Below are 25,902 nucleotides of genomic sequence, written 5' to 3'. Positions count from 1 at the left end.
TATATAATAGCTAATCCCTCTTGATCTGAAACCAAGGACTCTGCTGAGTATACTCTAATTGTTATCTAAAGGTCAACAGAGAGGGGTGCTTGGGTGGCTCAGTTGGTTAAGCGTCAGACTTCAGCTCAGGTCATGATCTTATAACTTGTAGTTCAAGCCCTGCGTCAGACTCTATGCTGAGAGCCCAGAGCCTGGAGACTGCTTCAGATTCTGTGTCTCCCTCTCTCTCTCTGCCCCCAGCACAACTCACACTATGTCCCTCTCTCTCAAAAATAAATAAACATTAAAAAAATAATAAAATAAAGGCCAACAGAGAAAAATGTTAATAAATTAGAACCTGATAAGAATGGAATAAAACAAGTTAATTTTAAAATACTTTTGTTCCTACTAAAAGATTTAAGAAGTTAGGTATAAAAAGTTTACATCTTCTAAACTAAAAGATACTAAATTTATCCCCATATTTTGTATATTTCAATGCATGCTGCAGAGATGTTACCATAATAGATGTCGAAGACGTTTTGGAAACAATTAGAATCTAAGTACTCAAATTATGGAGAACCAAGGAAAAACCTGTTAGAGACAAACCAGTAGTAATTGAAAAAGCAGAAGGATATGTTCAGCTGAGTGGCTCTGTCGGTTGAGTCTCTGACTCTTGATTTCAGCTCAGGTCATGATCCCAAGGTTCTGAGATAGAGCTCCGTGTCTGGCTCCTTGCTGGGCATAGAATCTGCTTAACATTCTCTCTCTGCCCCTCCCCTGCATGCATCATCTCTCTCTGTTTCAAAAAAAAAAGTTTGAAAAAGCAAAAAGATAAGTCAGTATACATTTCAAACATCATGAAAAAAAAATAATTGGGGCCAAGCATAACTTTTTTAACTTTTTCCACATTCTTCACCGCTGGTATAGTAATCTGCTACAGAAAAAGGCTCATGGTTATATGATGAGCTTGGTGGGGATGGTAAAAAGTAAGAAGCATGGTGGGGTTTACATTCTTTTATTTTAGATATTTTAAGTGTTTGACTCCAGAACTTCTAGAAAGATGTTTCCTCTATCTTCTGACCAAGGAGTCAGAAGAGGAGTTTATAAACTGAAACTTATATATTTTGATATTTATGCTTTAGTAAGAGTTGAGTTAACGTTTCTAATTCCTGTTTGGTTAAGGGCTGTTCTCTAAAGAAAAATATCTGCCATATTTGGAAGGCAGTTTGTCAAACAACCAGAATGTTATCAAATTTGAAAAGCAAAATAAATTGTTAAACTAATTTCTTACAGATAAAGGGCATAATGGACGAAGACAGACAGAGGGAAGTAAGCTTAGAGTACAAAAAAAGAACAGCAAGACAAAAACGACAAATCAAATTAGTTGTTCTGTTATCTAACAGTAGAAACTTAGAGTTCTTCAAGTCAATATTACAAAATCCCAATCCTATTCAAATAACTATACTGAGGTCATTCTAACCCTCCTAAATATGTTTGTTTATTTTGATTAGATGTGAACATAAAAGAGATGAAATTATTTATTTAAACTAATCTCTGAGGTCTTTAATGACATTTGAAACCAGTCACTATATATAGATATAAATTACACTACATTTTTCCCAAAGGGAAGATTATCAATATAGGAATTATGTGATACTAGCTGCTAGATAATTCAAAATAAAAAATAAAAAGATACATACAAAAGACAGAAAAACTGCATTGGGAACTCAAAACAAAATGCATACCTATTTTTAAAAATTATTTGTACTGGAGGAGTCAAGATGGTGGAGAAGTGGAGGGACCAGAATTTCCCTTGATCCTCAAACACAGCAGTACTGTGGTCAGAACACTTGGAATTTAGGAATCCAGGCTACAGAATGACAGAAATATCTCCACAGGTGTATGGAGACAGCTTGGTGGGTTACTTTAACAAACAAATAAAAGCACACCTGGTGGAAGATCCAAATCACCACTAAGAGCAGTGAGATAAAGCAACCAGAGATGCAACAACAGAGTGCATGCAAAGCACTCCAGAAACACCTCCTGAAGTGCCAGTTCCTGGACAATGTGTGATCCCTTTTTAATATAGTAGTACTCGAAGGTGCAAGACATGTAACAAGCTAGAAAAGCATGTAAAAGACAGAAAACTAGCCAAATGATGAAATGGAAGAATTCTCCTTGAAAGAAATTTCAGGAAGAAATGACAGCCAGAGAATTGCTCGAAACAGATGTAAACAATATATCTAAACATAAATTTAGAGTAATAGTCATAAGACCGATAGCTGAGCTTGAAAAAAAACATAGAAGACAGCAGTGAATACATTGCTGCAGAGATCAAGGACCTAGGAAATAGTCATGATGAATTAAGAAATGATATAAATGAGATGCAAAATAAACTAGATGCATGCAGTGACAGCAAGAATGGAAGAAACGGGGGGAGAATAGGTGAAATAGAAGATAAAATTATGGGAAAAAAGGAAGCTGCGGGAAAGAGGGATAGGGAATTAATAGACTGCAAGGGGAGCATTAGAGACTTAAATGATTCAATGAAATGTAACAATTTCCATATCCAGAAGAAGAAGAAAAAGAAAGGAGCAGAAGGTTTATTTGAACAAATTATAGCTGAGAACTTCCCTAATCTGGGGAGAGAAGCAGACATACAAATCCAGGAGGCACAGAGAACTCCCTTCAAAATCAACAAAAACAGGTCAGTACCATGACATATCATAGTGAAACTGGCAAGATACAAAGATAAAGAAAGAGTTCTGAAAGCAGCTAAGGACAAATTGGCCTTAACCTACAAGGGTAGACACATAAGGGTAGTAACAGATCTGTTCACCGAAACTTGGCAGGCCGTAAGGGACGGTAGGAAATGTGCTGAATAGGAAACATAGGCAGCCAAGAATCCTTCATCCAGCAAGGCTGTCATTCAGAATACAAGGAGAGATAAAAAATTTCCAAGACAAACAAAAACTGAAGGAGTTCATGACCACTAAACCAGCCCAGCATGAAATTCTAAGGGGGACTCTGTGAGTGGAAAGCAGCAAAGACTACAAAAGACCAGAGACATCAACACAAGCATGAAACCTACAAATAACACAATGAGACTAAATCCATATCTTTCAATAATCACTCTGAATGTAAATGGATTAAATGTTCCAATCAAAAGACATAGGGTATCAGAATGGACAAACAACCAAGACCCATCTATATGCTGCCTACAAGAGACACATTTTTCTGAGGACACCTGCAGATTGAAAGTGAAGGGGTGGAGAACCATCTATCAAGCTATTGGATGTCAAAAGAAAGCTGGAGTATTCAAACAAACTAGATATTAAACCAAAGACTGTAAACAAGAGATGAAGAAGGGAATTATATCATAATTAAGGAGGGGTCTATCCATTAAGAAGAGTTAACAATTCTAAATGTTTATGGCCCCAACTTGGAGCCACCAATATATATAAATCAAATAATTATTTAAAAAAGCAAACATATTGATAATAATACTGTAATTGTAAGTGACTTTAATATTCCACTTACAGCAATGGACGGATCATTTAGTCAGAAAATCAATAAGGAAACAATGGCTTTGAATGATATAATGAACGAGATGGACTTAACATATATTCAGAACTTTTTATCCAAAAGCAGATGGAACATTCTCTAAATAGATTACATACTGGGTCACAAAACATCCCTCAACAAATTAAAAGGACTTAGATCCTACCATAAATATTTTCAGATCACAATGCTATAAAACTTAAAATCAACAAGAAAAAAATTTTGAAAGCCTCCAAATACATGAAGGTGAAAGAACATCCCACTAAGGAAATGAATGGGTCAACTAGGAAATTAAAGAAGAAATTTAAAAATATATGGAAGCAAATGAAAATTAAAACACGACTATCCCAACCCATGGGGATGAAGCAAAGGTAGTAATAAGAAGTAAATGCATTGTAATCCAGGCCTATTTCAAGAAGCAAGAAAGATGCCAAATACAGAACCTAATCTCACACCTAAAGAACTAGAAACACAGCAGCAAAGAAAGCCCAAAACCCGTAGAGGAAGAGAAATAATAAAGATTAGAGCAGAAATAAATAATATAGAATCCAAAAAAACCCTTCCCCAAAACAAAACAAAAAACAAAATAAAAAAGTTGAACAGGGGGCGCCTGGGTGGCTTAGTCGGTTAAGCGTCCGACTTTCACTTAGGTCATGATCTCGCAGTTCGTGGGTTCGAGCCCTGCGTGGGGCTCTGTGCTGACTACCAGCTCAGAGCCTGGAGCCTGTTTCAGTCTGTGACTCCCTCTCTCTCTGACCCTCCCCTGCTCACGCTCTCTCTCTCTCTCTCCTAGAAATAAATAAAAAATATTAAAAAAAAAAAGTTGAACAGATCAATGAATAAGTGTTGGGTTTTTTAAAATAATAAACAAAACTGATAATTCTTTAGGCAGACATCTCAGAAAGAAAACAGAGAGGACCCAAATATGTAAAATCTCGAATGAAAGAGGAGAGATCACAACCAACACCACAGAAATACAATTATTAGAGAATATTATGAAAAATTATATTCCTACAAACTAGACAATTTGGAAGTAATGAACAAATTCCTAGATAACTCACGCACTACCAAAACTCAAATGGGAAGAAATAGAAAATTTGAACAGACCTATAACTGGTGAAGAAACTGAATCAATTATCAAAAATTTCCCAACAAATGAGAGTCCTGGGCCAGGTGGCTTCCCAGAGGAATTCTACCAGACTTTTAAAGCAGAGTTAATACCTATTCTTCTCAAGCTTTTTCAAAAAATAGAAATGGAAAGAAAACTTCCAGACATGTTCTCAGCATTACCTTGATTCCCAAACCAAACAAAGACTCCACTAAAAAGGAGAATTACTGGACAATATCTCTGCTGAACATGGATGCAAAAATTCTCAACAAGATACTAACAAATCGAATTCAACAGTACTATTAAAAGAATTATTCACCATGATTAAGTGGCATTCATTCCTGAGCTTCAGAGCTGATTCAATATTCACAAATCAGTGTGATATATCGCATTAGTAGAAGAAAGCATAAGAACCATATGATTCAGTCAATATCTTTAATATAATTATAATTTAATTATACCAATTATTTATTTAATTATTTAAATAATTAATATTCAATTATTAAATTAATAATTAATCAATATTTAATAAATATTTATTTTATATTTATTTAATTATAATTTAATATAATTATAATTATATTATAAAATTTAATTGCATTTATTTAACATATTTTAGATATCAAACATAATTACTTTTCTCAAAAAACACAAATTTCTACTCCAAAGACATGTTACTAAAGGAAATTTAATATACTTGACATAATATTAATGATATGAAAATATAGGCAGAGATATTTTGTCACATTATCCAGGATATTCATATATTGAAATGACTCAGTTACAGAAAAGAATTTGTTTCAGAAATGAATTATAATTAGTGAAAGTGAGGGAGAGACAGAGAGAGAGAGATTTTAATCCATTTGAAGAAGGCCTTCCCCATCCTGATAAAAAATCGAAGACTGCCTTAATACTGTAGAGCCAGGTCAAAGGACTTATAAACTAAGACTTAATTTGATGTTAGAAGTTGAGTAGAATTACATTACCTGAGGGAACACCACAAAAAATTTGTTAGATAAAATCTGTGTGTTTCATGGGCTTGGTGGTTCTCAGTTAAATAGGATTTCTACAAAAATTATTATTATTTGTCTTGACTCATTCTTTAAAAATATCTTTGTAATCTATACACTGTCATTGGTACATTTTACATTCAGCTTGAATTGTTGCACACACATGAAAATAATATTTCATCACTTATTTATAGTTAGTGTTTCAGGCACCATAACAAGTATCTTGAGTCTCTTCTTTAAATAATATCAGTTAAGTTTTAAAGTACATAATCTCTGGTTGAATACTATGTGAATTATAGTACTCTATGGGGCCAAAGTTATATTAAATTCCTGTGGATTAAAAGCTATAATATGCCTTGTGAGACTCTCTAAGGGTAGTTAGTAAGTAGTCAATTATTTGGCTTTATTTACCAGAATGTCTATTGAAAATATAAATGTTTTATAGGTCTGGTATTATTTTTTTGAACACAAGTAAATTGAATACATTTTGCTTAAAAAGTAGCTAAGCTACAGCTTTTTAATTGTTTTTGTTTCTTGAATTTTGATGGAATTAAAGTGTTTCTCTGTGAAATTTTAATCTACAGCTTTGGTACATAAAGATTCACTTGTATTTAAAAAATGTTTAGATTGTGTATTAAAAGTAAATCTTTTTAGGGGCGCCTGGGTGGCTCAGTCGGCTAAGTGTTCGACTTCGGCTCAGGTCATGGTCACACGGTTCGTGGGTTTGAGCCCCGCATCAGGCTCTGTGTTGACAACTAGCTCAGAGCCTGGAGCCTGCTTCTGATTCTGTGTCTCCCTCTCTCTCTACCCTCCCCTGCTCATGCTGCCTTTCTCTCTCTCTCTTTCAGAAATAAATAAAACATTAAAAAAAAAAAGTAAATCTTTTTAATAGCCTGGCCACATTATATGACCAGAGAAAAATTGAAATGTATTAAACCTGCTGGTATGCTATAAATCTATTTAAGTTCTTAAGAAAGTATGAATTTAAGCCTTAGAAAAATCCTGTAAATAGTGCATTAATATTAAGGAAACTTCTAAAGAATTCTAAAGAATCATCTGTTTGAAATATATAAAAATAAACACTATGTTATTGTTTTATAAGATTACATATACTTAAAAATACAAATTGGACTTTTGGGTCATGTAATAGAAACCATAACATACTCCTTTCCCCATACCTTAAAAATTAAAAAAAAAAAAGAAAGAAAAAAAGAAAAAATCCAGATAGCCATTTACTATTAGCAACCAAAAAAAGAAAAGGGGAATAGCATAATGCCATAATCCTTGAATTATAAATACAAATAAGTTAATGAGAAATTTCCGGAACTGTCTAGATAGCATAATGAGGTTTCTAAAGGTATCCCACCCTAGGAAACATACTGTTGAATCTCAATATCCATAAAATTTTCACTGATATCCCGGAATCTGGAGCAAGGTTATCAGAATTGATGATATTGCATTTTCCCCTTATATCAGAAGGGAGATGAATTTGGGATGAATGGTAGTGGGAATAATGACTGTGAAGAAATGCATAAAAGTGGAAGAAGTGGAAAACAAAGGCATTCTTTCTGACACAAATAAATTTTCCTGACATACAAACTGAGTATGTAGTGGATCTTAAGCCTATGAGCTTGTCCACTTTGAGTTGGGTTACGTTCAGAATAAGGATGGATGACAATCTTAACAACTAATAATAAAATATTATTTCACAATAATAAAACCAAAATCCATCCCCTTCTCCCCCTGCAAATTCTAAATCAGTACATGGAATACATAGCATTCTAGGGTCTGAGACATTAAATCTCAATTTTAGATGACTGTGTTAAATTTGATAATGTTCTTCTTGGTCTTTCCCTTGATTAATTCATGATAATATTTAAAAATTAGCTTTTTATAGCTCTAGATGTTTAGAATAGAAATCAGTTAACTGGCAAGCCCCAGGAGTACTTTATACTAAATAGGCCCAGGGAAAAAGCCAAGAGATAGACAATGGACGGTGAAGACAAAGGTCATTGGAAGATTTCATCTACAAGCACAATTAAGACATTTTGTCTTTTTAGTATTTTTATTATCTTTGTGTTTCTGCACTTATTCTGTAACTATATCCTCTAGCAGAACTACAGAGAGTGAATCTTATTAAAGGTGGGCAAAATAGGAACGGGCTTAACCTGGAAGAGCAGCATCACAGCCATAGACTCAGAATGTCAACGATCATGGCCCACTCTTCATGATAACCTAAAATGAGAGTGAGACTGGAGGATTTCTTCACAGGATCGCAAATCATTCAATTATAGAATCCATATCCCCGAAAAGGTGACTTGTCCTTATGAAAACAAATAATCCTCCAAGATTCAAGAAGTTTTCTTGTAACACCTTAAGTAACAGGTAAGTAAATATAGATGGAAACAAAAATAGTTCGCCCACATGTTTATGCACAAAAATAGGTCCAGATTGATAAATTTACTAAAATATATATAAACAAAAAAAACTTTAAAATGAAACCTGAAACTTAAAAAAATGCATATAGTGCAAGATGAAAACCTGGTTTAAATGACAAAAACTGATGAGCAATGAAATCATCAGTCAGTGGACCCTCTCCTCTTTGTACCCCCTCATCTCTTCCTTCCTTCTCCTTATGCAGAGTGGACACGATTAAGGCACTCCGGCCACCGTCAAGGTCCGTAGTAACACGCCCCACAAGATGCCGCTCTTATTAAGTTAAACAAGATTATCTCCTTCATTCTGAATGAGAATTAGCCAAGTTTCTAAGATCTCTTCAAGTTGTTAGGCAAAGTAATCTGAAGGGCTCTATATTCTTTTTCATTTAGACTATAAGTCTCAATAGCTCGCTGCAGGCTGTCCTTGGTACCAGTGACCTGATTTGAGACAATAAAAGTCACCTGCACAACTCTGTGTGTGGGGTGTGATGACTTTTGGTCCCATGCTGCAAAACAGTAGGCAGTAACCAGGAAATTGCTTCCCTGGCTTTGTTAGAGTTCTTCTTTTGGATCTTTAATTTGACACCCTGCTCTCCTTTCCCCACAGGAAGCTCCTTGACTGCATCTCCCTTCTGAGATTGCAATGCATTGACTGTCCCATGTGAGGCCTCCAGGTAAAGCCTTTGTAATTGCCTATGATTGTGCCTGAAGGATCACAAATAGATTTTTGAACAGGAGCTATACACCTCAACCACTATTTGAATGGTACACAGTACACACATTTAAGTTTCTTTTTTAACTGAAATACCTCAAATAGGCCACATAAAATGTGCTTATTTTACTGCACTGTTCGATTATTTTTTGCATATAAATGCCACATAATTACTGCCCCAATCAAGATTTAGAACATTTATGACAGTTTCATTATGATTCTTCTCAGACAATACCCTCACCCCAGAAGTACACAGTATTCTTACATCTATCATCTCAGGGTAGTTTGCTTCTTTGTGTTTTGTGTTTCTTATCATATAAATGGATGCTAAAGTGTGCTCCCTTTTGTGACTGACTTCCTTTGTTCGGCAAAGGGTCTTTGAAATGTATCCGTGTTATTGCAGTTTATTCTTTTTATTATTGTATAGTAAAATAGGACACAGATATAACAGATTTTATTTGTCCATTCTACTACTGTTGGACACCTGATAGTCTTCAGCTTTTGACTACATAAATAAAACTGCTATGAACATACTCATAGCATACATGACCATACTAGTCTTTTGGAGGGCGTAGCCATGCATTTATTATATGTACATGCAAAGAAGTAAGATTGCTAAAGTGTAGATAGATTGTATATTTCACTTTAGATGTTGCCAAAAAGTCCTTGAAAGTGGTTTGCCCCCCATCTGCCATGTATGGGCAAATGGGTTGCTCTACATCTTTGGAAATGCTTGTCAATCTTTTTTTATTTTGAGGCATTTGATGAATGTGAGTGATATCTCTCTGCAGACTTAATTTCATTTTTCATGATGTGTGATTTTTTTTTAACGTGTCTGCTGGGCTTTTGTATATCTTCTTTGGTGATGTCCCTGTTCCCATCTATTATGTATATTATATTGAGTTGTCAATATAGTCTTTATTGATTTGTTAGCATTCTTCATATAATGTGGAATTTTTTAAAAATGTGGTTTTGTTATCTCTGGAACTATTAGAACATATTAGAACATGAAGACAAAGAAATATATCAGGTGATAACAGAGTGGGCAAACTGAATGACTTTGGAGCTCACCAGTAATATACACTAAGCCCCTTGTTGACAGTCACCTGTAACCTCGCTTCCACTGTATAGCAAGCTAAATAAAATGGTATTGCTGTGGTAGAGTCTGAATGGGGGACTTGTGCTCATTAGAGTGCAGAGACTGCAAAGCAAGCAGAAAGCATGGGGCACTAAGTCATTTTGTCATTTAATAGAGCTAAACAATAGGACCATTCCCTGCTCCAGCCTGGCTACTTGCTCCCTAATTTCCCAGAGGCATCTGGAACTTGAAACTAACAAGGACATCCAGAATTTCTGAGTAAGAGACTGAAGGTGAGGGTAGATAATGATGCAATTTTAGAGAAGTGTTGACGGCTGGGGTTTCACAGTGCCTAAGTGGGAGCTATTTGCCATGGTTTCAAAAAACATAACAAGACAAAACAAACCAGAACAAACAGAAAACAACCCACCCTGCAGCTGGCAATAATGACCACAAGGGTTAACTGCCAAGGCAGGCTCCTAATATGGTAGTTGTGTTAATTAGATAGGAAAGAAAATTCCCACGTAATTTCAGAATGCCAAAACAGTGAGAAAATGCTGCAAAAGACAAAGTCTTTATTTGGAAGCTGCGAACTACATCACAATTTAACTATGTCATGGAGATTAAAAACTGATAGGTTATGTTTAAAAAATCTCAATAAACAGTATAAATATTTGAAAAGTAGAGACAAAATTGCCTAGTGAAGATGCCATTGTATACATGAAAATTTAAAAGGACCAAGATAACAAATAAATGTGTCTATATGCACATATCTGTGCATATCTTATAATTATATAATAAAATAATTTATTGAAGTGTCTGGAGATTTTATATATATATATGCATATGTATATATATCCATAAGTTCTTTATAATAATTTAAACATTATTAGTATAAATAGAGATAAATTTTATTTATGAGAGCAGTACCTTATAATAAGTAAAATTATTTCTAAATAAATGTACATTATTTCAATGAAAAAAAGCCATTTTCTTAAAAGAATATATTGGATAAATGAAGAAACTAAGTGTCCACAGTAACTCTAAGGTAGTATATAGTTGTACTGAAATTCCGTTTAGAATTACAATGTATTGAGTTTGTTAACTAATTTTAATTTAGAATTTTGCCTTGAAAAATAACTCTTAAATATTTATCAAAAAATTGTGATAAAATTATAAACTTTCTTTGAAAAAATATACAGCGATAAAAGATTTGCCGGACCGATAGTAACGTTTATAATAATGTAACTATATTTAGAAAAGATAGCATTGGTCTGAAAATAGGCAATTAAAATTAATAGAAAATGATAGCAAGAACAGAATTAAATCCAAGAATGTATGAGAACTTAATATTTAATAAGAGTAGCATTTTAACAATGGGAAATGGTTGAGGTTATTTAATAAATTGTTTCCTCTAGGATTCTGAAAGGAAAAACAATATAAATATCAGCATGATTTACATGAATTTAAATTTAATTTAATTTAAATTTAAGATTTAAATTCAAGTTTATTGAAAATCTTACTGTAAAAAAAAATATCTTAATACTGAAAAAAAATAAAGACTGGCTGTGTAAACTGCAGATGCAGAAGAATTTTCTATGCTAGAATGAAAATCAATAAGCCATAAAAATAAAACACTTTTTCTTTATCATTACTATTCTACTCTCAAATCCTAGCAATAAGCCAATATATATTTGTTGAATGAGTGAATAAATAACAGTATTTATTGAAATGGAGAAAGACTAATAAACATCACTATCAGAAAAAAAAATTTCACAGTTATGAAAGAGTAGAATTTTAAAAATGGGTGAATATTAGAAATTTTAGATTTCAAAAATGAATGAAATATCCAAGTTGAAGATGTTAAATAGGTTACTGTTTATAGAATTTTTAGCAGAAAAGGGGTTTGAACTATGATATGAATTTGGAAGTTATCCCTCTTCAGATAAATTCAGTGCTTAGAGATGGAGACAATCAGCTAAGGACAGTACATACAGAGAAAAGATTTAGGACTTTAAGCATGAAATCAAACATTCTTTTATATGTTGATGTGGTATACTTGGCTTCAAGGACAGTATACATATAAATGGTGGTATTAGGGAAGAAATTCTGATCATGAAAGCAGAGCACCTGCAAATTAAGATTTTTATTTAAAAAATAAAAGGGAAATTTTTTTCTTGCTAAAAAGTATACTTCATCTTTTAGTACAGCAAAATTCTATATGAATTTTGATTGTTGGTAAAGAGCAAATCAATGAAATTTAGGAACATGGAAAATCCATTGGTACATATGAAAAGTTTTTTGTTTGTTTCTTTTATTAATTATTATTATTATTATTATTAATTTATTTTTGGTTTCTCCTATTAGGCCTCAAGAGTATTTAAGGATATTGGATGCATGTAATTAAGATAACCAAGGCCAATTGGTTATCTATGCTATTGATAGTGTTCATACTTACCCTTGCATGCCTGTTTCCATATGCCAAATTTAGACAGGCGGTGTCAATAGTTTACCCAAAAAAACTTACTGGCACAGGTAAATGTATAAACACAGAATAATGTAGTATTGTATAGGTGGTACATAAATTACTTTTAACTCTAATATAAAAATTAAAAGAAAAAAGTATTAAGAATAATGATAACTACAAAGATTTATTAATGGGTACATAGTATACGAATAAATAAGCTCTGACGTCAATAATATAAAGTTCATGGGGAAATAAAAGTGTAGAATTTTTTATATGCAATTAAAGCTAAATTATCATCAGCTTAAAATAGATGATTACAACTATAGGCAATTCAGCACAAGCTGCATGATAACCATGAAGATAAAATCTACATTAGATATACAATAGTTAAGATAAGACTCAAAACATAGAACAACAACAATAATAAATAAAACCATAAGGAGGGACAGAAAGAAAGGAGGGGAGAAATAAGAGAACTACAAAACAGACCGAAAATAAGCAAAATATGAATGGAAAGTTCTTACCTATCAATAATTACTTTAAATGATGGATTAAACTCACTAGTCAAAAGACAGAACGGGAGTGATATCTGCAACATGGCTGAATACAACTTCCCTTATTGTATTCTCCACCTCTGTTCTTCAACGATAACAATTTGGCATCCATTCATGGAAAAGAGTGCCTTTGTGGGAACTGTGGAATCCAGCACTATATATCAAGGGACCCAGGAGAAGTCTTGCCTACTTGTGCATTGAATAATAGGTGCATAGACTTTGGCCATAAGTAGGCTTCAAGTCCTTTCATCCTTGGTCTAAGAGTCCCCTGTAAATCAATGTCTTAGATAATCATTCATGGAAAGGAGAACATTTGTGGAAATGTGGGTTTCCAGTTTAGAAGGTCTAGCACATCATAGGAGATAAACAAACAAACAAATAAACAAACAAATGTTTGGATGCATTGGAGAAGGTAAAAGGAATAATTTGACTTTATATCCATGTTATCACTCCCTCAGCTTAATGTCAAGAGAGTTCTTCTTAGTCTGCTATTTCTCCTACAGATAAGGTAAGAGATTATAAATGAATGCTTAGCTTCCTGAGCTGTATGGGACATTGCCAAAAAGTCATATTTCTTTCTTGCCCCATCTAGAGTACTGAGTCATGAGCTGCATAACTGGAAGGTGGAAAGAGGCTGGAAAATTGCAGACAGGACTCTCAGAGGGCATTAAAAGGATATGGATCCTACTAAATGCTATAAACTCCATCAAGAAACCTATTCATGAGCTGCTGGGAATGTTTAACCTGTGTGTGCTCAAAACTGGCCCACAGGCATCCGAATACTCAATGAACTTCACTCTCATGCACATACCTCACACTGTGGCTCGTTCTCTGTGCAATCACAATGGATATTAGAGTGTGCTTTGAGAGCTGGCTAGTGAACATGAACAGAGAGCTGGACCAAATCTGTAGGTCAGAAAGAGATCATAAGCTTGAGCCTCAACTCCACATTTTAGAAAGCTAAAGTGATGCTGTCACACCCAGCCAAGTGCCTTGCATGATTTAAAGAAGGCATACAAGCTTAAGAAGTCTGCCATGGAGGGAGTAGGAAATATAAAGCAGGCATATCCATAGAAGGTCTTAGAAAGCTTTAGAACCCCTAGCAGAACTGATGGAAGGTATTTGTCTACTGGACAGTTATTAAAGATCGGAAGAGGTACTGCTATGGCAAATGAGAGACAGCAACAAAAGACTTCAAGGAAGCACTGAAAAGTCAAGGAGACAAAACACTAACAAAGACCATGATATTCTTCCAGTAACCAACCCCAAAGATGGAAAGACATGTGATTTACCTGATAAAGAATTCAAAGTAGCTCCTTTAAGGAAACTCATTTGGCTACATGAAAAACACATAAAGACAACTCAACAAAATCAGAAAAACGATATACAAACAAAATGAAAAGTTTAACAAAGAGATAGAAATCATAAAAAAGAACCAAGCAAATTCTGGAGCAGAAAGATTACAATGAATAAAAAGAAAAATGCAACAGAGAGCATCAATAAAAACATGGATTAAACAGAAGAAAAGCATATGAAGTAGAAGACAAGAATTTTGAAAATATCCAATCAGAAAGTAAAGATTAAAAACATGAAAAAGACTATATAATATATAGAATACCATCAAAGGAAGCAATAGTGAATTATTAAAGTCCAGAAAAAGAAGAGAGAGAAAAGGGGAACAGGAGGGTTAAAGAAAAATGGCTGAGAGCTTTCCAAACTTGGGGAGAGATTTGGATATTTGTTCTGAAGCTCATAGTTTACAGAACAAACAAAGGGATCTTCTCCATGATGCTTTAAAACATAACTCAAAAATCAAAGACAGAGAAAAATCATAAAAGCATCAAGAGAAAATTAGTTTGTAACTCACTAGGGAACTCTCATGATGCTTACAGTGTGTTTCTCAGCAAACTTTTTGCAGTCCTGGAAGAATGCAATGATATATTTGAAGTGCTGAAGCAAGCAAGCAAATAAACAAACAAAAACCTATCAGCCTAAGTACTCTGTCTGGCAAAGTCGTCCTTCAGAAATGAAGGAGACATAAATGCTTTCACAGGCAAACAGAAGTTGAAGAATTTCATTACGTCTAGACCTGACTTACAAGAAATCCTGAAAGTGCTCTAATCACTAACATGAAAACATACAAATATACAACACCCTGGTAAAGGTAAGTATATGGTCTAACTCAGAATACTCTAATACCATATTATGGTGGTATGTTAACCATTGAACTCTAATATAAAGGCTAAAAAGCAAAAAAAAAAAATATGAAAAATATCTGCAGGTACAATAATTTGTTAATGAATACAATATATATGAAGAGGTAAATTGTAACATCAAAACATGTAAGTGAGGGAAAAATGGGTAGAGCTTTTGTATGCTATTGAAGTTAACTTGTTATCAGCAGAAAACCACAATGAAATATTACCTCTTCCCTATTATAAAAAAGACAAGAGATACCAAGTGTTGGTGAAGATGCAAAGAAAAGGGAACTCTTTTACTTTCTTGGTGGGGATGTAAATAGGTACAGTCAGTATAGAAAACAGTACTTAAGTTCCCCTAAAAATTAAAAATAGAGCTACCATATAATCTAGCAATCCCATTCTGGGTTTATATTCAAGTGAAATCAAATAACATTCTTGAAGCTATATCTGTACCTCCATGTTAACTGCAGCATTATTCACATTAACCAAGATATGGACATAACCTAAGTGTCCATCAATGAATATATGGCATATATATATTTACAATGGAATATTAGTCAGCCATGATAAAGAAGGAAATTCTGCAATTTGTGACATCAGGGATGAAGATTGACAACATTATGCTTAATAAAATAAGACAGAGATAGTAAGACAAATAAGATATTCTATCACTTGCGTATGGACTCTAAAAAAACTGAACTCTTCTAGTAAAATGGTAGTTGCCAAGAACTGAGGATGTGGTAAATGATGAAATATGCATCATAGGGTACAAATTTTTAGTTATAAGATGAATAAGTTCTGAAGATTGAATATATGACATAATGATTATAGTTTACAATACTGTATTATATACTAATAGTTGCTAAGAGAGTAGATCTTAGATGTTCCCAGCACAAAAAAGAAATGATAATTATGTGAAAAAATGGAGGTGCTAACTAAGCCTAGTGTAATAATTATTCTACAATATATATATTTTTAACCAAATCATTCTATTGTATACTTTAAACTTATACATTATATTTCAGTAAAGCTGGGAAAAGAAGACAGTGGGTGATTGGATTAAAAAAGAAGACCACCATCACTCTCCTGAGTGTATCCAAAGGAAATTATATTAGTACCTTAAAGATATGCAACATGCTGGTACAGGTAAGTATATGGTCTAATTCAGAACCAAGATATATATGTGTTCCCATATTCATCACAGCATTATTCATAATACCCAAGGTATGGAAACAACCTATGTGTTTATATACAGAGTGGTATATATATAATGGAATATTATTCAGCCTCAAAAAAGGAGATCCTCTGTTTGTGATAACATGAATAAAGCTACAGAATCTTATGCTAAGGAAATAAACCAGACATATAAAAAATACTACATGATCTCACTATAAGTATATACTGAATCTCAAGAAGTTGAATTTATAGAAGCAGAGGTTATTCTGGGGAAACTCAGGGTGATATTTGTTAAAGGGTACAAAGTTACATTTTCATAGGATTATTAAATTTAAAAAATCTAGTGTACATCATGGTAAATATAGTTAATAATATTGCATTTTATTGTGGTAAATTACATAGAAAATAGATCTCAGGTGTTCTCAACACACACAGATATAAAAGATAACTATGTAAGGAGATGGATATGTTAATTAGCTTCACTGTGATTACCATTTCACTATGTGTATGTATATGAAATCATCATGTTTTACACCAAAAATATATATACTTTTTATTNTAAAGATAATACATAGGCTGAAAGTGATGGAATAGAAAAAGACATCTTATGCAAATATAATTAAAGAAGAGAAGGGTGATTATACTTATGTCAGACAAAATAAAATATATATCAAAAACTACAGCAAGAGACAAACTATGTGATTACACAATAATAAAAGAGCCAGTTCAAAAGTAAGATATAAAATTATAAATATATATACATCCAAAATCAATGCACCTAAATATATAAAGAAAGCATCAATTGATCTGAAGGGAGAAATAGGCAGAAATACAATAATAGTAGGATACTTCAATACCTCACCTTCAATAATGGTTAATTCATCCAGAAAGAAAATCAATAAGGACACAACAGTTTACAATGCTATAAAACAAAATGGACTTGACAGACATATACAGAACACTTTGCCCAACAGCAGCAGAATATACATTCTTTTTAAGCATACATGGAACATTCTCTAGACTAGATCACATGCACAAAATAAGTCTTACAAATTTAAGGAGACTGAAATAATTCTAACTATCTTTTCTATTTTGAAAAGTTTCTTAAAAATTTATTTTGAGGGGCGTCTGAATGGCTCAGTCAGTTAAACGTCCGACTTCGGCTCAGGTCATGATCTCACAGTTTGTGGGTTCGAGCCCTGCGTTGGGCTTTGTGCTGACAGCTTAGAGCCTTGACCCTGCTTCAGATTCTGTGTCTCCCTCTCTCTCTGCCTCTCCCCTGCTCACGCTGTCTCTCTCTCTCTCCTTCTCTCTCAGAAATAAATAAAAACCTTTAAAAATTAAAAAAAAATTATTTTGAAAGAGACAGGGATGTGCAAATGGGGGAGGGGCAGAGAGAGAGGAAGAGAGAGAATCCCAAGCAAGGTCTGTGATGCCAGCGCGGAGACTGATGTGGGGCTTGAACTCATGAAACAGTGAGATCAGGACCTGGATCTAAACCAAGAGTTGAACACTCAATCGACTGAGGCACCCAGGTGCCCCTCTAATGATCTTTTCAAATGCAATGATATAAATTTCCCAATTGAAAGGAAATTGGGAAAACTCAGAAATACATGGAAAGTAAACAATACACTTTGGAACAACCATTGGGTCAAGGAAGATTTCAAAAGAGAAATTAGAATATATCTAGGAGACAGGAAAATTAAAACAAAACATCCCACAACTTACACAATAGAGCAAATGAAGAACTAACAGGGAACGATGTAACATCTATATAATACTCATGTAATTCACGAAAACATCTACATAAATAAGTCTAGACATCCAATGTATAACATGATGACTACAGCTATAGTATTATATACCAGAAATTTGCTAGGGGAGTAGTTTTTATGTACTCTCATCACACACACAGTAATTATATGGGAAGATGGATATGTTAATAAGCTTGACTATAATAATAACATATATATACTTACATATAAGTATATAAAACTCCATGTTGTACATTTTAATACACAAAATTTTTAATTAAAAAATAAATAAATTAGTGGAAAGATTTCAAGCAAACAACCCAACTTTATACTTCAAAGAACTAGGAAAAGAGGAACTAAGTCCCAACTTAGCAGAAGACAGGAAACAATAAATATTAAGAGTAAAAATAAGTACAGAATAGAAAAACAATAGCAAAATTGATTAAAGCATCTTTTTGGAAAGAATAAAATCAATAAATTCTAAGCTAGTCTAAGCTGAAAAGAATACTTAAATAACTAAAATGAAAAATGAAAAGAGGAGACATTATAACCAATGTCAGAGATATAAAAAAGATTGTAAGAACTATTATGAATAATTACATGACCACAAACTGGATAATGCAGAAGAAGTAGATAAATTCCTAGAAACACACAACCTTTGAGACTGAATCAAAAAGAATGAATCAATAATCAATAAAGAGATTGAATCAATAACCAAAATTCTCCAAACAAAGAAAAGCCCAGGACCATATGGCTTCACAGATGAAATCTACCAAACATTAAAAAAAAAAATTATACCAATCCCTCCTAAACTTTTACAAAAAAATAGAAGCAGAAAGCTCCCAGACTTATTTTATGAGGTCAAAATCATCCTGATACTAAAGCCAGACAAAGAAACTACAAGAAGTTGAACATAAATGCAAAATTCTCAACAAAATATTAGCAGGTCAAATCCAATGGATATTAAATAATTCATACGCCATGACCAAGTTGAATTTTCATTGGGATACAAGCATCATTCAACATACAAAAATCAATTAATTAGATATATCACATTAATAAAATGAAGGACAAAAATCACTTAATCATCTCAGTAGCTGCAGAACATGCATTTCACAAAATTTAACACCCTTTCATGATAAAAATTCTCAACAAATTGTGCATAGGAGAAACTTGTTGTAACACAGTGAAAGCCATATATGAATACCCATAGCTAACATTATATTTAATGGTGAGAAACTAAAAGATTTTCTTCTAATTTAGAATAAGGCATAAGGCAAGGATGTCTACTATTTTCACTACTACTTAACGTTAATATTGGAGCTTCTAGCCATAGCAGTTAGACAAGAAAAACAAAAGCATTTGAATCAGAAAGACAGAAGTAAAATTATCTCTGTTTGCAGATGACAAGATCTTATATGTAGGAAATTTGAAAAACTCTACAAAACACTGTTAGAACTAATAAATTCAGAAAAGTTGTAGGATATAAAATTAATATATAAAAATCTATTGCATTTTGACATATCATCAATGAAGTATCAAAAAGAAAAATAAGAAGACAATGCATTAACAATAGCCCCCAAAAGGAAAAAAACAAAATTTTTTTGTAGTTGGAATGGCTACAGTGCTTTTAATGTTTTTGGCACAATTTTTGTTACTCATATTTTAGAAGATGACTATTTAATTTTTTTTTTTTTGTAATTTCTTCTTGAGTTCTGCTAACTCACAACCCTTCCTTCAGATGCTTTAAAAGTTCTCTCTTCAGCTTTTATATAACTCATTTTTCCTCTTGGCAACACTTTTTTTTTTTTTTGGACAAGGTTGTCTGCTATTTTTGTTTCCTATTTCTTTTCTCTTATGTTCTTATAGATTATTTTTCTATTTCTGGGTATTTTATGACTATCAAATGTTGTTTAATAATATGACCTCTTTTTATGACCTGCCCTTAGCAGGAAATGTGTATCAATGCATGGAGAAGGCAGTGTTGAAGGCAGAAAAGCTCGTGTTTAAATTATTTATTTTAGCCCTTTATTTTCCAAAAGCTAACAGCTCGCCCCCTCAGAGATGTTCCACATTTAGAGGCTCCATAAATAACAGACTTGCAAGAATTTGTGTATTTCCTCATTAACCAACCTAGCTCTGATTCTTCTCTATTGCAGTAAAAGGGAGTACACAGAAGCTGTCCCCACCAGCCCTTATAAGTCTTTGCTCTTGTTTTAAAGAAGGATTTTGTTGTTTTTTTGTTGTCTCTCTTTGTATGTGTAACCTGCTTTGGAGAATTTAGTCTGAAAATTATTCTTGGAATCATCCATTTTAGGCATCTTTCTGAGATCTTATTGGGCATGAACTGTGTCCTATAGCTCTTCCTTATATGAAGTTGTATAGAAGCTCCTGCTTATGTTGAAATTCAAGTTTCATTTCCTTTTTTGGTTGCCATTGTGCTATTTATTTGATTTATAAGATATGAAAGTCATGTTTTTGCACCATTTATAACATAAAATTCTTTTAATGTTTATCTAAGGGCTCATACCTACAATATGAGTGCTTATCCCACTGAATTAAGATGCAATATGTTGCCAGAACTAGCATATGTTTCAGGCAATTTTATGTAGCATTCAAGTTATTTTTTTATGTGCTATAGGCACATTTTATACTATCCTATGACCCTAGTGTAGTTAAAAAGAAGGTCGTGTGTACTTTAATTTTATTGATCGTGAAGCACTATTTTCTAATTGTAAAATTTTAAGACTTTAATTTTTGGTGCATCTTAAGCTTTATGCCATCTGATGGTCATATATGTGCTTTCCTGATTATTAAATTTTTGATAAGGAAAGCAATCTCAATTAATTTAGTCTTATGAGACTATACAATCTGCTTTAAAATGATACAGTTCAGAGAACACTGAGGATTCCATTGTGTGATAAAAATATGAATTGATCATAAAATACACCTTTTCACCACAGCCCCACTTGGGAATCTAATGAAAGCTATAGATGTTCTACTCATGGGTGAAATTAAATGATAAATCACATATACACAAAAATATTATACATCCTAATTCACAGATTTGCAAGTTTCTTAAATATTAACCATGGGCAAGGAATTCTTATACTTCATATTTTGATGTCTTTGAGTAAAATGTAAAATGTAGAAACAGGATTAAAATTAAACATCTTTCTTAATGACCATGGAAGCTAACAATAAGCAATTTAACTCTGGTCCTATGACTGAGATTAAATGGAATTTACTTTACATATCTACATGTTTGTCATTAAGCATTTTTTCTTTTTGGCTTTCAACTTTCTGCCTTGTTTTTTTTTTTTAAGTGGACTAATTTTAAACATCAGAAAATGTTAATGTTTGGTAGTTACCATAAAAAATTGTTGCCAAGCAATTTATATTTTTAGCAAAATATCTGTGTAAATAGCACAGACCAAAATTTTGTCTAGGAAAGGTAAACTTTTGAAAGGTATAATTAAGTTCCAGAAAACAAAAAAGTTTAGGAATACAATTGAGTTAAGCATTTAAAATTAAGGGTAAAATAAATATATCCTATTTTAATTCAATCTGTTCCTTTATACTTAATGTTCATGCCCATATCACTATAACTTATGGAATATTAATCATCTTATTGTTACAATAAATCTGTATCACTAACCTTTAAACTGCTCACAAGTAACAACATATACTTAATGTATTATACAGAATTTGGGTTTTTGAGAATTGTTAATTAATTTATCTATGATAGCTCTAGGCTAGACATTAAATTTTTGTTATCATTCAGAAAGCTTTTTTTTTTTTCTCCTAAACAGGAAGAGAGTTGAGAGGTTATGTCATTTCTTTCCAAAGCCTGGAGTAAATCAAAACTATTAACGAAGTAATTAAGTGAGTAAATACATAAATACATCGAAACCATATTTCTTGTATCTGGGTGGGGAGGTGGGCCCTGCCGAGAATTAATCCAGCACAAACCATTCAATCTCCAAGCCCTGTAACCTCTTGCTCTGAGCGACCATACATGCATATGGATGTATATATACTTGTGCACATAGTAGCTCGGCTGATCTCTGAACTTGTATTGTTTTAAATTGTGTTTTATTTTGACATTATTTCATACTTAAGTAAAATTTCCAAAATAGTAGAAAGTATCACCATGTATTTTTCACACAGAATCACTAAATGTTAACTGTTTCCCACATTAAAAAGAAAAATTCTCTCTGTGTGTCTCTTTATGACATGTTGAAATACTAAAAGTAAGTTTAGACATGGTGCTCTAGAACCTCTAAATGTGTCAATATGTATATTTCCAAAAATCAAGAATATGTTACATATGTATACTCTAATTGTAAAAGCCAGGTAATTCATACCGTTACAATCTTATTATTTCTTCTACATTCAAATTTTACCTATTGCGTACTAGTTTATTTTATAGTAAAAGAAAATTCAGTCTGTGACTTTAATATGTGAGTATGCTGCATTCAGTTATAATTAATTTCTAATTTAATCTGGAATGGTCCTTCAATATTTTTGTCTTTCATGATCTTAACATTTTCTGGGAGTGCAAGCTGATGAGGAAGTGATCAAAGAATGGTGAAGTTATGTGAAGTGATGTTACAGCAGTCATCTTGAAGCATTCTGATTAGCTGAACTGGGGACTATTTGATCATCACACAAATAATGATGGTGGCAGATTATAACCCATTAATAAAGTAAAACCCATGAGTCCATACTGATACATATACAAATTAATAAATGTCATAGAAGGGAAATCCTCTTCTTATAGCATAATTTCAAAGTAAAAATGCAGAAACAGAGATGGAGATGGAATGTCACAATTTGGCAAATGCAATAATTACAAAAGATAATGGCAAAATCATCAATGGATACAAAAGTATGACAAAAAAGAAGATATTTACAGAATCCTAAATTATTTCCTGTAGATACTTAGTGGTGGAAACAGTAAAACAGCAACTTGATAATAGAAAATCTTAACAGACACTGTCTTGACCAAGTGATAAGTGTTATCATCACCAATAATGAGATGTCAAATGGCTCTTAATATAATGCACTGAGAAGAACACATCAGCATTTCTGTGATTTCTGGCCAAAATGGGTTACCAAGATCTAATGATAAGAAAATGTGAGGTAAAGCCAAATTAAGTTTTGCCTATCTCTCTGTTTTTACTGAGAGCAAACTGAGGGTTGCTGGAGGGGAGGTGAAAGGGGATTGGCTAAATGGGTGATGTGCATTAAGGAGGGTGCTTGGGATGAGCACTGGGTATTGTATATAAGTGATAAATCACTAGGTTCTACTCCTGAAACCAATACTACACTATATGTTAACTAAATTGAATTTAAATAAATTAGACATTCTACAAATAAACAAAACCTGAGCAAATGCATAGCCAATGACTCAGCAGTTTTACTCCTAGGTACATATGTGATAGGTATACGGACAACAGAAAGTCAGGAACATGAATGTGTTTTGAAGAGCCTGAAATTAAGTCCTCCATTAAGAGCAACCTCGGGCTGCACGTAGCCCCCGTCCCAGTCCCAGGAAAAGCCTCAGGTTGTTCAAGGCTAAAGCCATCCTGGGACCGCCCTCAGATCAGCTAATCAAAAAACATCCCTATGGTCTGAGTCAAGGCTGGGAACTGCAGACAGTTATTTTGTACAAACGAGTCAATTTTTCACCAATTGCCTGAACCCCACGTGGGCCTTTTGAACTCACCTCATAATTAATCATTTTCAAAGGATTCTCAAAAGTCATGATTGGGTGTTGGGAGCCATTCTGAGCCCACTAGTCGAGAAAACTCCTGGTGAGGTTAAAGCAAGTTTGCACGGTCTCTTGCCAATCAGATGATGACCGATATCCACCCCCACTCAATTATTTCTGCTTGAGCATTGACCCCTAGGGTACCTTGTTGATCAATATCGAGAGTGACTTGTCCCCTTATTCTGGCCCTGGTATGATGATTGCACCTTGAGAAGGAACTTATTGTGGAAACTTCTTTTGATTATGGGAACAGACATCGTGTCTCCAGAAGGTCCTGTTTCCCTCCATACTTTCCCTTGAGCTATGAACAGGCTAATGACCCTAGTCATAAAAGATTGACCTTTACATGTACAATTCTGTTTCTACTGTTGTGTTAGTCCAAGATGTTCATACAGCTCAACATGTAAATCAACTAACCAAAAATGTCTCTCATGCCCTAGCTAATCAACAAATCATAAAACTAGACACAAAGGTAAATGCCCTCGAAGAGGCTATTCTATGTATTGGAAATGAGCTAAACTCTTTAAAGGTATGGTTGGTTCTCCAGTGCCATAAAGCATATAACTGGAAAATCAAGCCTTGTCCAGAGACAAAGAGCCTAACTTAGAGAGAAGGAATAGATAAGAGCAGAAGATAAGTTAGTACATACACCTTTGCTAACTGATGGTGTATAGCAGCCGTTTCCCTAAGGCCTACATTTCACAAACCCCTTCCCTTCTCTGACAGCTGTGATGAGGATGGATAAGAGTATCTACAAACCTATGACTTAATCTTAGCGTTATTAAAATGTGAACACCTTGTTATTTTCTTAGTTACTCAACCTCACTATAATTGGGGCAGTTCTGCAAGAAGACTTCTGTAAAACCTGTTTCTGTACATTTTCCAAAAACATCTTATCACAAAGAGCTATCCATTGTAAAAATTCCATTTCCTGATGCCCATTTAGATTGTGCTTTCACTTAATAGTGAAAAAGAAAATTTAAGCTCATTACATTTTTTTGGTTATTTTTTGNATATTGGCCTATAGTTCTCTTTTTTTGTTGGATCTCTGTCTGGCTTGGGAATCAGAGTGATGCTGGCTTCATAAAATGAGTCCGGGAGTTTTCCTTTGATTTCTATTTTTTGGAATAGCTAGCTCAGTACATTTTAGAAATTAGTACTGAATTGAATGAGTCCCTATTTACTAATGTAACCCATTCTCAAATTGAGCAAAGTACATAAAATATTGCTAAATATGCAGTGAATATTATATATTTTCTAAAGACTTGGTATTTGCAGGCATGTCTTTGTCTTCTTTTTGTGTTATGGAGAACATGATTGTTTAAATCACTATAAAATTTTAGGGTTTTACTATTTCTTGGTAAGTTTTTCCATGGATTCTCCTATATATCTTTTTAGTTATGGCTCTCCACACTTATTTAGCAAAATCAATTCTCCTTTCTCTTGAACGTGGTGAGTAATATTCAGTTTAGGATACCATAAAGTCATATATCTGAAGAAATATTTAAAATGTAAGGTCTCTACTGAGAGAATTCATTAACCATTTCAACTGCGCTTAAACCAATATTTTTTTCAGTCATGGTCATTACTTTTTATACTGAGTGTTAGTTAAGGTTAATTTTTCTCTTTCTATCTATAATTAAATATCTACATATGCAAAGCAATATTGAACATTCCATTTCAGGCATAAAATACTTTCATTGATTATGTTCAGCAGTTGTAGTTGAAATATTAGAAAATAGCTTGAATTTCTTATTTCACATTTAGATGGAACAATTTTTAAATTTCATCCATGTGCCATTTTAAGTATTGTTGTGGGGTGCCTGAGTGTCTCAGTCAGTTAAGCAACTGACTTCGGCTCAGGTCATGATCTCATGGTTCGCGGGTTCGAGTCTCGTGTTGGGCTCTGTGCTGACAGCTCAGAGCCCGGAGCCTGCTTCAGATTCTGTGTCTGCCTCTCTCTCTACCCCTTCCCTGCCCATTCTCTGTCTCTCTCTGTGTCTCCAAAATAAATAAGCATTTAAAAAAATTTTTTAAATATTAAAAATTTTAAAAATTAAAAAAAAATAAAGTTCTGTTTAATATCTC

The sequence above is a fragment of the Crocuta crocuta genome, unplaced genomic scaffold (assembly GCF_008692635.1).
Source record: "Crocuta crocuta isolate KB4526 unplaced genomic scaffold, BGI_CrCroc_1.0 scaffold183, whole genome shotgun sequence".
Lineage (NCBI taxonomy): Eukaryota > Metazoa > Chordata > Mammalia > Carnivora > Hyaenidae > Crocuta > Crocuta crocuta.
This window is presented reverse-complemented; position numbering follows the sequence as displayed.